The sequence below is a fragment of the Mytilus galloprovincialis genome, chromosome 4 (assembly GCF_965363235.1).
Source record: "Mytilus galloprovincialis chromosome 4, xbMytGall1.hap1.1, whole genome shotgun sequence".
NCBI classification, from domain to species: domain Eukaryota; kingdom Metazoa; phylum Mollusca; class Bivalvia; order Mytilida; family Mytilidae; genus Mytilus; species Mytilus galloprovincialis.
The window spans coordinates 53,286,741-53,301,735 of NC_134841.1; positions in this window are offsets into that span (position 1 = coordinate 53,286,741).

Here is a 14,995-nt window from a genome sequence, read left to right on the forward strand (position 1 = left end):
TACACAAAGGTCTTAACAGAAAACATACCTGGGAATCCTCAATCTGCGTCGCGCCCTGCTAGAAAAAAATAAAAGGCGCAATTAGACATACACAAAGGTCTTAACAGAAAACATACCTGGGAATCCTCAATCTGCGTCGCGCCCTGCTAGAAAAAAAGAAAAGGCGCAATTAGACATACACAAAGGTTTTAACAGAAAACATACCTGGGAATCCTCAATCTGCGTCGCGCCCTGCAAAAAAAAAAAAGGCCACACGACCTAAAGGAAAAAAAAGAAACCATTAGACATACACAAAGGTCTTAACAGAAAACATACCTGGGAATCCTCAATCTGCTTCGCGCCCTGCTAGAAAAAAAGAAAAGGCGCAATTAGACATACACAAAGGTCTTAACAGAAAACATACCTGGGAATCCTCAATCTGCGTCGCGAACTGCTAGAAAAAAAGAAAAGGCGCAATTAGACATACACAAAGGTCTTAACAGAAAACATACCTGGGAATCCTCAATCTGCGTCGCGCCCTGCAAAAAAAAAAAAGGCCACACGACCTAAAGGAAAAAAAAAAACCATTAGACATACACAAAGGTCTTAACAGAAAACATACCTGGGAATCCTCAATCTGCGTCACGCCCTGCTAGAAAAAAAGAAAAGGCGCAATTAGACATACACAAAGGTCTTAACAGAAAACATACCTGGGAATCCTCAATCTGCGTCGAACCCTGCTAGAAAAAAAGAAAAGGCGCAATTAGACATACACAAAGGTCTTAACAGAAAACATACCTGGGAATCCTCAATCTGCGTCGCGCCCTGCTAGAAAAAAAGAAAAGGCGCAATTAGACATACACAAAGGTCTTAACAGAAAACATACCTGGGAATCCTCAATCTGCGTCGCGAACTGCTAGAAAAAAAGAAAAGGCGCAATTAGACATACACAAAGGTCTTAACAGAAAACATACCTGGGAATCCTCAATCTGCGTCGCGCCCTGCAAAAAAAAAAAAGACCACACGACCTAAAGGAAAAAAAAAACCATTAGACATACACAAAGGTCTTAACAGAAAACATACCTGGGAATCCTCAATCTGCGTCGCGAACTGCTAGAAAAAAAGAAAAGGCGCAATTAGACATACACAAAGGTCTTAACAGAAAACATACCTGGGAATCCTCAATCTGCGTCGCGCCCTGCTAGAAAAAAAGAAAAGGCGCAATTAGACATACACAAAGGTCTTAACAGAAAACATACCTGGGAATCCTCAATCTGCGTCGCGAACTGCTAGAAAAAAAGAAAAGGCGCAATTAGACACACAAAGGTCTTAACAGAAAACATACCTGGGAATCCTCAATCTGCGTCGAGCCCTGCTAGAAAAAAAGAAAAGGCGTAATTAGACATACACAAAGGTCTTAACAGAAAACATACCTGGGAATCCTCAATCTGCGTCGAGCCCTGCTAGAAAAAAAGAAAAGGCGCAATTAGACATACACAAAGGTCTTAACAGATAACATACCTGGGAATCCTCAATCTGCATCGCGAACTGCTAGAAAAAAAGAAAAGGCGCAATTAGACATACACAAAGGTCTTAACAGAAAACATACCTGGGAATCCTCAATCTGCGTCGAGCCCTGCTAGAAAAAAAGAAAAGGCGCAATTAGACATACACAAAGGTCTTAACAGAAAACATACCTGGGAATCCTCAATCTGCGTCGCGCCCTGCAAAAAAAAAAAAGGCCACACGACCTAAAGGAAAAAAAAAGAAACCATTAGACATACACAAAGGTCTTAACAGAAAACATACCTGGGAATCCTCAATCTGCGTCGCGAACTGCTAGAAAAAAAGAAAAGGCGCAATTAGACATACACAAAGGTCTTAACAGAAAACATACCTGGGAATCCTCAATCTGCGTCGCGCCCTGCTAGAAAAAAATAAAAGGCGCAATTAGACATACACAAAGGTCTTAACAGAAAACATACCTGGGAATCCTCAATCTGCGTCGCGCCCTGCTAGAAAAAAAGAAAAGGCGCAATAAGACATACACAAAGGTTTTAACAGAAAACATACCTGGGAATCCTCAATCTGCGTCGCGCCCTGCAAAAAAAAAAAAGGCCACACGACCTAAAGGAAAAAAAAGAAACCATTAGACATACACAAAGGTCTTAACAGAAAACATACCTGGGAATCCTCAATCTGCTTCGCGCCCTGCTAGAAAAAAAGAAAAGGCGCAATTAGACATACACAAAGGTCTTAACAGAAAACATACCTGGGAATCCTCAATCTGCGTCGCGAACTGCTAGAAAAAAAGAAAAGGCGCAATTAGACATACACAAAGGTCTTAACAGAAAACATACCTGGGAATCCTCAATCTGCGTCGCGCCCTGCTAGAAAAAAAGAAAAGGCGCAATTAGACATACACAAAGGTCTTAACAGAAAACATACCTGGGAATCCTCAATCTGCGTCGCGCCCTGCTAGAAAAAAAGAAAAGGCGCAATTAGACATACACAAAGGTCTTAACAGAAAACATACCTGGGAATCCTCAATCTGCGTCGCGCCCTGCTAGAAAAAAAGAAAAGGCGCAATTAGTTATACACAAAGGTCTTAACAGAAAACATACCTGGGAATCCTCAATCTGCGTCGCACCCTGCTAGAAAAAAAGAAAAGGCGCAATTAGACATACACAAAGGTCTTAACAGAAAACATACCTGGGAATCCTCAATCTGCGTCGCGCCCTGCTAGAAAAAAAGAAAAGGCGCAATTAGACATACACAAAGGTCTTAACAGAAAACATACCTGGGAATCCTCAATCTGCGTCGCGCCTTGCAAAAAAAAAAAGGCCACACGACCTAAAGGAAAAAAAAGAAACCATTAGACATACACAAAGGTCTTAACAGAAAACATACCTGGGAATCCTCAATCTGCGTCGCGCCCTGCAAAAAAAAAAAGACCACACGACCTAAAGGAAAAAAAAAAACCATTAGACATACACAAAGGTCTTAACAGAAAACATACCTGGGAATCCTCAATCTGCGTCGCGAACTGCTAGAAAAAAAGAAAAGGCGCAATTAGACATACACAAAGGTCTTAACAGAAAACATACCTGGGAATCCTCAATCTGCGTCGCACCCTGCTAGAAAAAAAGAAAAGGCGCAATTAGTTATACACAAAGGTCTTAACAGGAAACATACCTGGGAATCCTCAATCTGCGTCGCGCCCTGCTAGAAAAAAAGAAAAGGCGCAATTAGACATACACAAAGGTCTTAACAGAAAACATACCTGGGAATCCTCAATCTGCGTCGCGCCCTGCTAGAAAAAAATAAAAGGCGCAATTAGACATACACAAAGGTCTTAACAGAAAACATACCTGGGAATCCTCAATCTGCGTCGCGCCCTGCTAGAAAAAAAGAAAAGGCGCAATTAGACATACACAAAGGTCTTAACAGAAAACATACCTGGGAATCCTCAATCTGCGTCGCGCCCTGCAAAAAAAAAAAGGCCACACGACCTAAAGGAAAAAAAAGAAACCATTAGACATACACAAAGGTCTTAACAGAAAACATACCTGGGAATCCTCAATCTGCTTCGCGCCCTGCTAGAAAAAAAGAAAAGGCGCAATTAGACATACACAAAGGTCTTAACAGAAAACATACCTGGGAATCCTCAATCTGCGTCGCGAACTGCTAGAAAAAAAGAAAAGGCGCAATTAGACATACACAAAGGTCTTAACAGAAAACATACCTGGGAATCCTCAATCTGCGTCGCGCCCTGCAAAAAAAAAAAAGGCCACACGACCTAAAGGAAAAAAAAAAACCATTACACATACACAAAGGTCTTAACAGAAAACATACCTGGGAATCCTCAATCTGCGTCGCGCCCTGCTAGAAAAAAAGAAAAGGCGCAATTAGACATACACAAAGGTCTTAACAGAAAACATACCTGGGAATCCTCAATCTGCGTCGCGCCCTGCTAGAAAAAAAGAAAAGGCGCAATTAGACATACACAAAGGTCTTAACAGAAAACATACCTGGGAATCCTCAATCTGCGTCGCACCCTGCAAAAAAAAAAAAGGCCACACGACCTAAAGGAAAAAAAAGAAACCATTAGACATACACAAAGGTCTTAACAGAAAACATACCTGGGAATCCTCAATCTGCGTCGCGCCCTGCTAGAAAAAAAGAAAAGGCGCAATTAGACATACACAAAGGTCTTAACAGAAAACATACCTTGGAATCCTCAATCTGCGTCGCGAACTGCTAGAAAAAAAGAAAAGGCGCAATTAGACATACACAAAGGTCTTAACAGAAAACATACCTGGGAATCCTCAATCTGCGTCGCGCCCTGCTAGAAAAAAATAAAAGGCGCAATTAGACATACACAAAGGTCTTAACAGAAAACATACCTGGGAATCCTCAATCTGCGTCGCGCCCTGCTAGAAAAAAAGAAAAGGCACAATTAGACATACACAAAGGTTTTAACAGAAAACATACCTGGGAATCCTCAATCTGCGTCGCGCCCTGCAAAAAAAAAAAAGGCCACACGACCTAAAGGAAAAAAAAGAAACCATTAGACATACACAAAGGTCTTAACAGAAAACATACCTGGGAATCCTCAATCTGCTTCGCGCCCTGCTAGAAAAAAAGAAAAGGCGCAATTAGACATACACAAAGGTCTTAACAGAAAACATACCTGGGAATCCTCAATCTGCGTCGCGAACTGCTAGAAAAAAAGAAAAGGCGCAATTAGACATACACAAAGGTCTTAACAGAAAACATACCTGGGAATCCTCAATCTGCGTCGCGCCCTGCAAAAAAAAAAAAGGCCACACGACCTAAAGGAAAAAAAAAAACCATTAGACATACACAAAGGTCTTAACAGAAAACATACCTGGGAATCCTCAATCTGCGTCACGCCCTGCTAGAAAAAAAGAAAAGGCGCAATTAGACATACACAAAGGTCTTAACAGAAAACATACCTGGGAATCCTCAATCTGCGTCGAACCCTGCTAGAAAAAAAGAAAAGGCGCAATTAGACATACACAAAGGTCTTAACAGAAAACATACCTGGGAATCCTCAATCTGCGTCGCGCCCTGCTAGAAAAAAAGAAAAGGCGCAATTAGACATACACAAAGGTCTTAACAGAAAACATACCTGGGAATCCTCAATCTGCGTCGCGAACTGCTAGAAAAAAAGAAAAGGCGCAATTAGACATACACAAAGGTCTTAACAGAAAACATACCTGGGAATCCTCAATCTGCGTCGCGCCCTGCAAAAAAAAAAAAGACCACACGACCTAAAGGAAAAAAAAAACCATTAGACATACACAAAGGTCTTAACAGAAAACATACCTGGGAATCCTCAATCTGCGTCGCGAACTGCTAGAAAAAAAGAAAAGGCGCAATTAGACATACACAAAGGTCTTAACAGAAAACATACCTGGGAATCCTCAATCTGCGTCGCGCCCTGCTAGAAAAAAAGAAAAGGCGCAATTAGACATACACAAAGGTCTTAACAGAAAACATACCTGGGAATCCTCAATCTGCGTCGCGAACTGCTAGAAAAAAAGAAAAGGCGCAATTAGACACACAAAGGTCTTAACAGAAAACATACCTGGGAATCCTCAATCTGCGTCGAGCCCTGCTAGAAAAAAAGAAAAGGCGTAATTAGACATACACAAAGGTCTTAACAGAAAACATACCTGGGAATCCTCAATCTGCGTCGAGCCCTGCTAGAAAAAAAGAAAAGGCGCAATTAGACATACACAAAGGTCTTAACAGATAACATACCTGGGAATCCTCAATCTGCATCGCGAACTGCTAGAAAAAAAGAAAAGGTGCAATTAGACATACACAAAGGTCTTAACAGAAAACATACCTGGGAATCCTCAATCTGCGTCGAGCCCTGCTAGAAAAAAAGAAAAGGCGCAATTAGACATACACAAAGGTCTTAACAGAAAACATACCTGGGAATCCTCAATCTGCGTCGCGCCCTGCAAAAAAAAAAAAGGCCACACGACCTAAAGGAAAAAAAAAGAAACCATTAGACATACACAAAGGTCTTAACAGAAAACATACCTGGGAATCCTCAATCTGCGTCGCGAACTGCTAGAAAAAAAGAAAAGGCGCAATTAGACATACACAAAGGTCTTAACAGAAAACATACCTGGGAATCCTCAATCTGCGTCGCGCCCTGCTAGAAAAAAATAAAAGGCGCAATTAGACATACACAAAGGTCTTAACAGAAAACATACCTTGGAATCCTCAATCTGCGTCGCGAACTGCTAGAAAAAAAGAAAAGGCGCAATTAGACATACACAAAGGTCTTAACAGAAAACATACCTGGGAATCCTCAATCTGCGTCGCGCCCTGCTAGAAAAAAATAAAAGGCGCAATTAGACATACACAAAGGTCTTAACAGAAAACATACCTGGGAATCCTCAATCTGCGTCGCGCCCTGCTAGAAAAAAAGAAAAGGCACAATTAGACATACACAAAGGTTTTAACAGAAAACATACCTGGGAATCCTCAATCTGCGTCGCGCCCTGCAAAAAAAAAAAAGGCCACACGACCTAAAGGAAAAAAAAGAAACCATTAGACATACACAAAGGTCTTAACAGAAAACATACCTGGGAATCCTCAATCTGCTTCGCGCCCTGCTAGAAAAAAAGAAAAGGCGCAATTAGACATACACAAAGGTCTTAACAGAAAACATACCTGGGAATCCTCAATCTGCGTCGCGAACTGCTAGAAAAAAAGAAAAGGCGCAATTAGACATACACAAAGGTCTTAACAGAAAACATACCTGGGAATCCTCAATCTGCGTCGCGCCCTGCAAAAAAAAAAAAGGCCACACGACCTAAAGGAAAAAAAAAACCATTAGACATACACAAAGGTCTTAACAGAAAACATACCTGGGAATCCTCAATCTGCGTCACGCCCTGCTAGAAAAAAAGAAAAGGCGCAATTAGACATACACAAAGGTCTTAACAGAAAACATACCTGGGAATCCTCAATCTGCGTCGAACCCTGCTAGAAAAAAAGAAAAGGCGCAATTAGACATACACAAAGGTCTTAACAGAAAACATACCTGGGAATCCTCAATCTGCGTCGCGCCCTGCTAGAAAAAAAGAAAAGGCGCAATTAGACATACACAAAGGTCTTAACAGAAAACATACCTGGGAATCCTCAATCTGCGTCGCGAACTGCTAGAAAAAAAGAAAAGGCGCAATTAGACATACACAAAGGTCTTAACAGAAAACATACCTGGGAATCCTCAATCTGCGTCGCGCCCTGCAAAAAAAAAAAAGACCACACGACCTAAAGGAAAAAAAAAACCATTAGACATACACAAAGGTCTTAACAGAAAACATACCTGGGAATCCTCAATCTGCGTCGCGAACTGCTAGAAAAAAAGAAAAGGCGCAATTAGACATACACAAAGGTCTTAACAGAAAACATACCTGGGAATCCTCAATCTGCGTCGCGCCCTGCTAGAAAAAAAGAAAAGGCGCAATTAGACATACACAAAGGTCTTAACAGAAAACATACCTGGGAATCCTCAATCTGCGTCGCGAACTGCTAGAAAAAAAGAAAAGGCGCAATTAGACACACAAAGGTCTTAACAGAAAACATACCTGGGAATCCTCAATCTGCGTCGAGCCCTGCTAGAAAAAAAGAAAAGGCGTAATTAGACATACACAAAGGTCTTAACAGAAAACATACCTGGGAATCCTCAATCTGCGTCGAGCCCTGCTAGAAAAAAAGAAAAGGCGCAATTAGACATACACAAAGGTCTTAACAGATAACATACCTGGGAATCCTCAATCTGCATCGCGAACTGCTAGAAAAAAAGAAAAGGTGCAATTAGACATACACAAAGGTCTTAACAGAAAACATACCTGGGAATCCTCAATCTGCGTCGAGCCCTGCTAGAAAAAAAGAAAAGGCGCAATTAGACATACACAAAGGTCTTAACAGAAAACATACCTGGGAATCCTCAATCTGCGTCGCGCCCTGCAAAAAAAAAAAAGGCCACACGACCTAAAGGAAAAAAAAAGAAACCATTAGACATACACAAAGGTCTTAACAGAAAACATACCTGGGAATCCTCAATCTGCGTCGCGAACTGCTAGAAAAAAAGAAAAGGCGCAATTAGACATACACAAAGGTCTTAACAGAAAACATACCTGGGAATCCTCAATCTGCGTCGCGCCCTGCTAGAAAAAAATAAAAGGCGCAATTAGACATACACAAAGGTCTTAACAGAAAACATACCTGGGAATCCTCAATCTGCGTCGCGCCCTGCTAGAAAAAAAGAAAAGGCGCAATAAGACATACACAAAGGTTTTAACAGAAAACATACCTGGGAATCCTCAATCTGCGTCGCGCCCTGCAAAAAAAAAAAGGCCACACGACCTAAAGGAAAAAAAAGAAACCATTAGACATACACAAAGGTCTTAACAGAAAACATACCTGGGAATCCTCAATCTGCTTCGCGCCCTGCTAGAAAAAAAGAAAAGGCGCAATTAGACATACACAAAGGTCTTAACAGAAAACATACCTGGGAATCCTCAATCTGCGTCGCGAACTGCTAGAAAAAAAGAAAAGGCGCAATTAGACATACACAAAGGTCTTAACAGAAAACATACCTGGGAATCCTCAATCTGCGTCGCGCCCTGCAAAAAAAAAAAAGGCCACACGACCTAAAGGAAAAAAAAAAACCATTACACATACACAAAGGTCTTAACAGAAAACATACCTGGGAATCCTCAATCTGCGTCGCGCCCTGCTAGAAAAAAAGAAAAGGCGCAATTAGACATACACAAAGGTCTTAACAGAAAACATACCTGGGAATCCTCAATCTGCGTCGCGCCCTGCAAAAAAAAAAAAGGCCACACGACCTAAAGGAAAAAAAAAAACCATTACACATACACAAAGGTCTTAACAGAAAACATACCTGGGAATCCTCAATCTGCGTCGCGCCCTGCTAGAAAAAAAGAAAAGGCGCAATTAGACATACACAAAGGTCTTAACAGAAAACATACCTGGGAATCCTCAATCTGCGTCGCGCCCTGCTAGAAAAAAAGAAAAGGCGCAATTAGACATACACAAAGGTCTTAACAGAAAACATACCTGGGAATCCTCAATCTGCGTCGCACCCTGCAAAAAAAAAAAAGGCCACACGACCTAAAGGAAAAAAAAGAAACCATTAGACATACACAAAGGTCTTAACAGAAAACATACCTGGGAATCCTCAATCTGCGTCGCGCCCTGCTAGAAAAAAAGAAAAGGCGCAATTAGACATACACAAAGGTTTTAACAGAAAACATACCTGGGAATCCTCAATCTGCGTCGCGCCCTGCAAAAAAAAAAAAGGCCACACGACCTAAAGGAAAAAAAAGAAACCATTAGACATACACAAAGGTCTTAACAGAAAACATACCTGGGAATCCTCAATCTGCTTCGCGCCCTGCTAGAAAAAAAGAAAAGGCGCAATTAGACATACACAAAGGTCTTAACAGAAAACATACCTGGGAATCCTCAATCTGCGTCGCGAACTGCTAGAAAAAAAGAAAAGGCGCAATTAGACATACACAAAGGTCTTAACAGAAAACATACCTGGGAATCCTCAATCTGCGTCACGCCCTGCTAGAAAAAAAGAAAAGGCGCAATTAGACATACACAAAGGTCTTAACAGAAAACATACCTGGGAATCCTCAATCTGCGTCGAACCCTGCTAGAAAAAAAGAAAAGGCGCAATTAGACATACACAAAGGTCTTAACAGAAAACATACCTGGGAATCCTCAATCTGCGTCGCGCCCTGCTAGAAAAAAAGAAAAGGCGCAATTAGACATACACAAAGGTCTTAACAGAAAACATACCTGGGAATCCTCAATCTGCGTCGCGAACTGCTAGAAAAAAAGAAAAGGCGCAATTAGACATACACAAAGGTCTTAACAGAAAACATACCTGGGAATCCTCAATCTGCGTCGCGCCCTGCAAAAAAAAAAAAGACCACACGACCTAAAGGAAAAAAAAAACCATTAGACATACACAAAGGTCTTAACAGAAAACATACCTGGGAATCCTCAATCTGCGTCGCGAACTGCTAGAAAAAAAGAAAAGGCGCAATTAGACATACACAAAGGTCTTAACAGAAAACATACCTGGGAATCCTCAATCTGCGTCGCGCCCTGCTAGAAAAAAAGAAAAGGCGCAATTAGACATACACAAAGGTCTTAACAGAAAACATACCTGGGAATCCTCAATCTGCGTCGCGAACTGCTAGAAAAAAAGAAAAGGCGCAATTAGACATACACAAAGGTCTTAACAGAAAACATACCTGGGAATCCTCAATCTGCGTCGCGAACTGCTAGAAAAAAAGAAAAGGCGTAATTAGACATACACAAAGGTCTTAACAGAAAACATACCTGGGAATCCTCAATCTGCGTCGAGCCCTGCTAGAAAAAAAGAAAAGGCGCAATTAGACATACACAAAGGTCTTAACAGATAACATACCTGGGAATCCTCAATCTGCATCGCGAACTGCTAGAAAAAAAGAAAAGGTGCAATTAGACATACACAAAGGTCTTAACAGAAAACATACCTGGGAATCCTCAATCTGCGTCGAGCCCTGCTAGAAAAAAAGAAAAGGCGCAATTAGACATACACAAAGGTCTTAACAGAAAACATACCTGGGAATCCTCAATCTGCGTCGCGCCCTGCAAAAAAAAAAAAGGCCACACGACCTAAAGGAAAAAAAAAGAAACCATTAGACATACACAAAGGTCTTAACAGAAAACATACCTGGGAATCCTCAATCTGCGTCGCGAACTGCTAGAAAAAAAGAAAAGGCGCAATTAGTTATACACAAAGGTCTTAACAGAAAACATACCTGGGAATCCTCAATCTGCGTCGCGCCCTGCTAGAAAAAAATAAAAGGCGCAATTAGACATACACAAAGGTCTTAACAGAAAACATACCTGGGAATCCTCAATCTGCGTCGCGAACTGCTAGAAAAAAAGAAAAGGCGCAATTAGACATACACAAAGGTCTTAACAGAAAACATACCTGGGAATCCTCAATCTGCGTCGCGCCCTGCAAAAAAAAAAAAGGCCACACGACCTAAAGGAAAAAAAAAGAAACCATTAGACATACACAAAGGTCTTAACAGAAAACATACCTGGGAATCCTCAATCTGCGTCGCGAACTGCTAGAAAAAAAGAAAAGGCGCAATTAGACATACACAAAGGTCTTAACAGAAAACATACCTGGGAATCCTCAATCTGCGTCGCGCCCTGCTAGAAAAAAAGAAAAGGCGCAATTAGACATACACAAAGGTCTTAACAGAAAACATACCTGGGAATCCTCAATCTGCGTCGCGAACTGCTAGAAAAAAAGAAAAGGCGCAATTAGACACAAAGGTCTTAACAGAAAACATACCTGGGAATCCTCAATCTGCGTCGCGCCCTGCTAGAAAAAAAGAAAAGGCGCAATTAGTTATACACAAAGGTCTTAACAGAAAACATACCTGGGAATCCTCAATCTGCGTCGCGCCCTGCTAGAAAAAAAGAAAAGGCGCAATTAGACATACACAAAGGTCTTAACAGAAAACATACCTGGGAATCCTCAATCTGCGTCGCGAACTGCTAGAAAAAAAGAAAAGGCGCAATTAGACATACACAAAGGTCTTAACAGAAAACATACCTGGGAATCCTCAATCTGCGTCGAGCCCTGCTAGAAAAAAAGAAAAGGCGCAATTAGACATACACAAAGGTCTTAACAGAAAACATACCTGGGAATCCTCAATCTGCGTCGCGCCCTGCTAGAAAAAAAGAAAAGGCGCAATTAGACATACACAAAGGTCTTAACAGAAAACATACCTGGGAATCCTCAATCTGCGTCGCACCCTGCTAGAAAAAAAGAAAAGGCGCAATTAGTTATACACAAAGGTCTTAACAGAAAACATACCTGGGAATCCTCAATCTGCGTCGCGCCCTGCTAGAAAAAAAGAAAAGGCGCAATTAGACATACACAAAGGTCTTAACAGAAAACATACCTGGGAATCCTCAATCTGCGTCGCGAACTGCTAGAAAAAAAGAAAAGGCGCAATTAGACATACACAAAGGTCTTAACAGAAAACATACCTGGGAATCCTCAATCTGCGTCGCGCCCTGCAAAAAAAAAAAAGGCCACACGACCTAAAGGAAAAAAAAAGAAACCATTAGACATACACAAAGGTCTTAACAGAAAACATACCTGGGAATCCTCAATCTGCGTCGCGAACTGCTAGAAAAAAAGAAAAGGCGCAATTAGACATACACAAAGGTCTTAACAGAAAACATACCTGGGAATCCTCAATCTGCGTCGAGCCCTGCTAGAAAAAAAGAAAAGGCGCAATTAGACATACACAAAGGTCTTAACAGAAAACATACCTGGGAATCCTCAATCTGCGTCGCGCCCTGCAAAAAAAAAAAAGGCCACACGACCTAAAGGAAAAAAAAAGAAACCATTAGACATACACAAAGGTCTTAACAGAAAACATACCTGGGAATCCTCAATCTGCGTCGCGAACTGCTAGAAAAAAAGAAAAGGCGCAATTAGACATACACAAAGGTCTTAACAGAAAACATACCTGGGAATCCTCAATCTGCGTCGCGCCCTGCTAGAAAAAAAGAAAAGGCGCAATTAGACATACACAAAGGTCTTAACAGAAAACATACCTGGGAATCCTCAATCTGCGTCGCGAACTGCTAGAAAAAAAGAAAAGGCGCAATTAGACACAAAGGTCTTAACAGAAAACATACCTGGGAATCCTCAATCTGCGTCGAGCCCTGCTAGAAAAAAAGAAAAGGCGCAATTAGTTATACACAAAGGTCTTAACAGAAAACATACCTGGGAATCCTCAATCTGCGTCGCGCCCTGCTAGAAAAAAAGAAAAGGCGCAATTAGACATACACAAAGGTCTTAACAGAAAACATACCTGGGAATCCTCAATCTGCGTCGCGAACTGCTAGAAAAAAAGAAAAGGCGCAATTAGACATACACAAAGGTCTTAACAGAAAACATACCTGGGAATCCTCAATCTGCGTCGCGCCCTGCTAGAAAAAAAGAAAAGGCGCAATTAGACATACACAAAGGTCTTAACAGAAAACATACCTGGGAATCCTCAATCTGCGTCGCGCCCTGCTAGAAAAAAAGAAAAGGCGCAATTAGACATACACAAAGGTCTTAACAGAAAACATACCTGGGAATCCTCAATCTGCGTCGCGAACTGCTAGAAAAAAAGAAAAGGCGCAATTAGACACAAAGGTCTTAACAGAAAACATACCTGGGAATCCTCAATCTGCGTCGAGCCCTGCTAGAAAAAAAGAAAAGGCGCAATTAGTTATACACAAAGGTCTTAACAGAAAACATACCTGGGAATCCTCAATCTGCGTCGCGCCCTGCTAGAAAAAAAGAAAAGGCGCAATTAGACATACACAAAGGTCTTAACAGAAAACATACCTGGGAATCCTCAATCTGCGTCGCGAACTGCTAGAAAAAAAGAAAAGGCGCAATTAGACATACACAAAGGTCTTAACAGAAAACATACCTGGGAATCCTCAATCTGCGTCGAGCCCTGCTAGAAAAAAAGAAAAGGCGCAATTAGACATACACAAAGGTCTTAACAGATAACATACCTGGGAATCCTCAATCTGCGTCGCGAACTGCTAGAAAAAAAGAAAAGGCGCAATTAGACATACACAAAGGTCTTAACAGAAAACATACCTGGGAATCCTCAATCTGCGTCGCGCCCTGCTAGAAAAAAAGAAAAGGCGCAATTAGACATACACAAAGGTCTTAACAGAAAACATACCTGGGAATCCTCAATCTGCGTCGCGAACTGCTAGAAAAAAAGAAAAGGCGCAATTAGACATACACAAAGGTCTTAACAGAAAACATACCTGGGAATCCTCAATCTGCGTCGCGCCCTGCTAGAAAAAAAGAAAAGGCGCAATTAGACATACACAAAGGTCTTAACAGAAAACATACCTGGGAATCCTCAATCTGCGTCGCGAACTGCTAGAAAAAAAGAAAAGGCGCAATTAGACACACAAAGGTCTTAACAGAAAACATACCTGGGAATCCTCAATCTGCGTCGAGCCCTGCTAGAAAAAAAGAAAAGGCGTAATTAGACATACACAAAGGTCTTAACAGAAAACATACCTGGGAATCCTCAATCTGCGTCGAGCCCTGCTAGAAAAAAAGAAAAGGCGCAATTAGACATACACAAAGGTCTTAACAGAAAACATACCTGGGAATCCTCAATCTGCGTCGCGCCCTGCAAAAAAAAAAGGCCACACGACCTAAAGGAAAAAAAAAGAAACCATTAGACATACACAAAGGTCTTAACAGAAAACATACCTGGGAATCCTCAATCTGCGTCGCGAACTGCTAGAAAAAAAGAAAAGGCGCAATTAGACATACACAAAGGTCTTAACAGAAAACATACCTGGGAATCCTCAATCTGCGTCGCGCCCTGCTAGAAAAAAAGAAAAGGCGCAATTAGACATACACAAAGGTCTTAACAGAAAACATACCTGGGAATCCTCAATCTGCGTCGCGAACTGCTAGAAAAAAAGAAAAGGCGCAATTAGACACAAAGGTCTTAACAGAAAACATACCTGGGAATCCTCAATCTGCGTCGAGCCCTGCTAGAAAAAAAGAAAAGGCGCAATTAGTTATACACAAAGGTCTTAACAGAAAACATACCTGGGAATCCTCAATCTGCGTCGCGCCCTGCTAGAAAAAAAGAAAAGGCACAATTAGACATACACAAAGGTCTTAACAGAAAACATACCTGGGAATCCTCAATCTGCGTCGCACCCTGCTAGAAAAAAAGAAAAGGCGCAATTAGACATACACAAAGGTCTTAACAGAAAACATACCTGGGAATCCTCAATCTGCGTCGCGCCCTGCTAGAAAAAAAGAAAAGGCGCAATTAGACATACACAAAGGTCTTAACAGAAA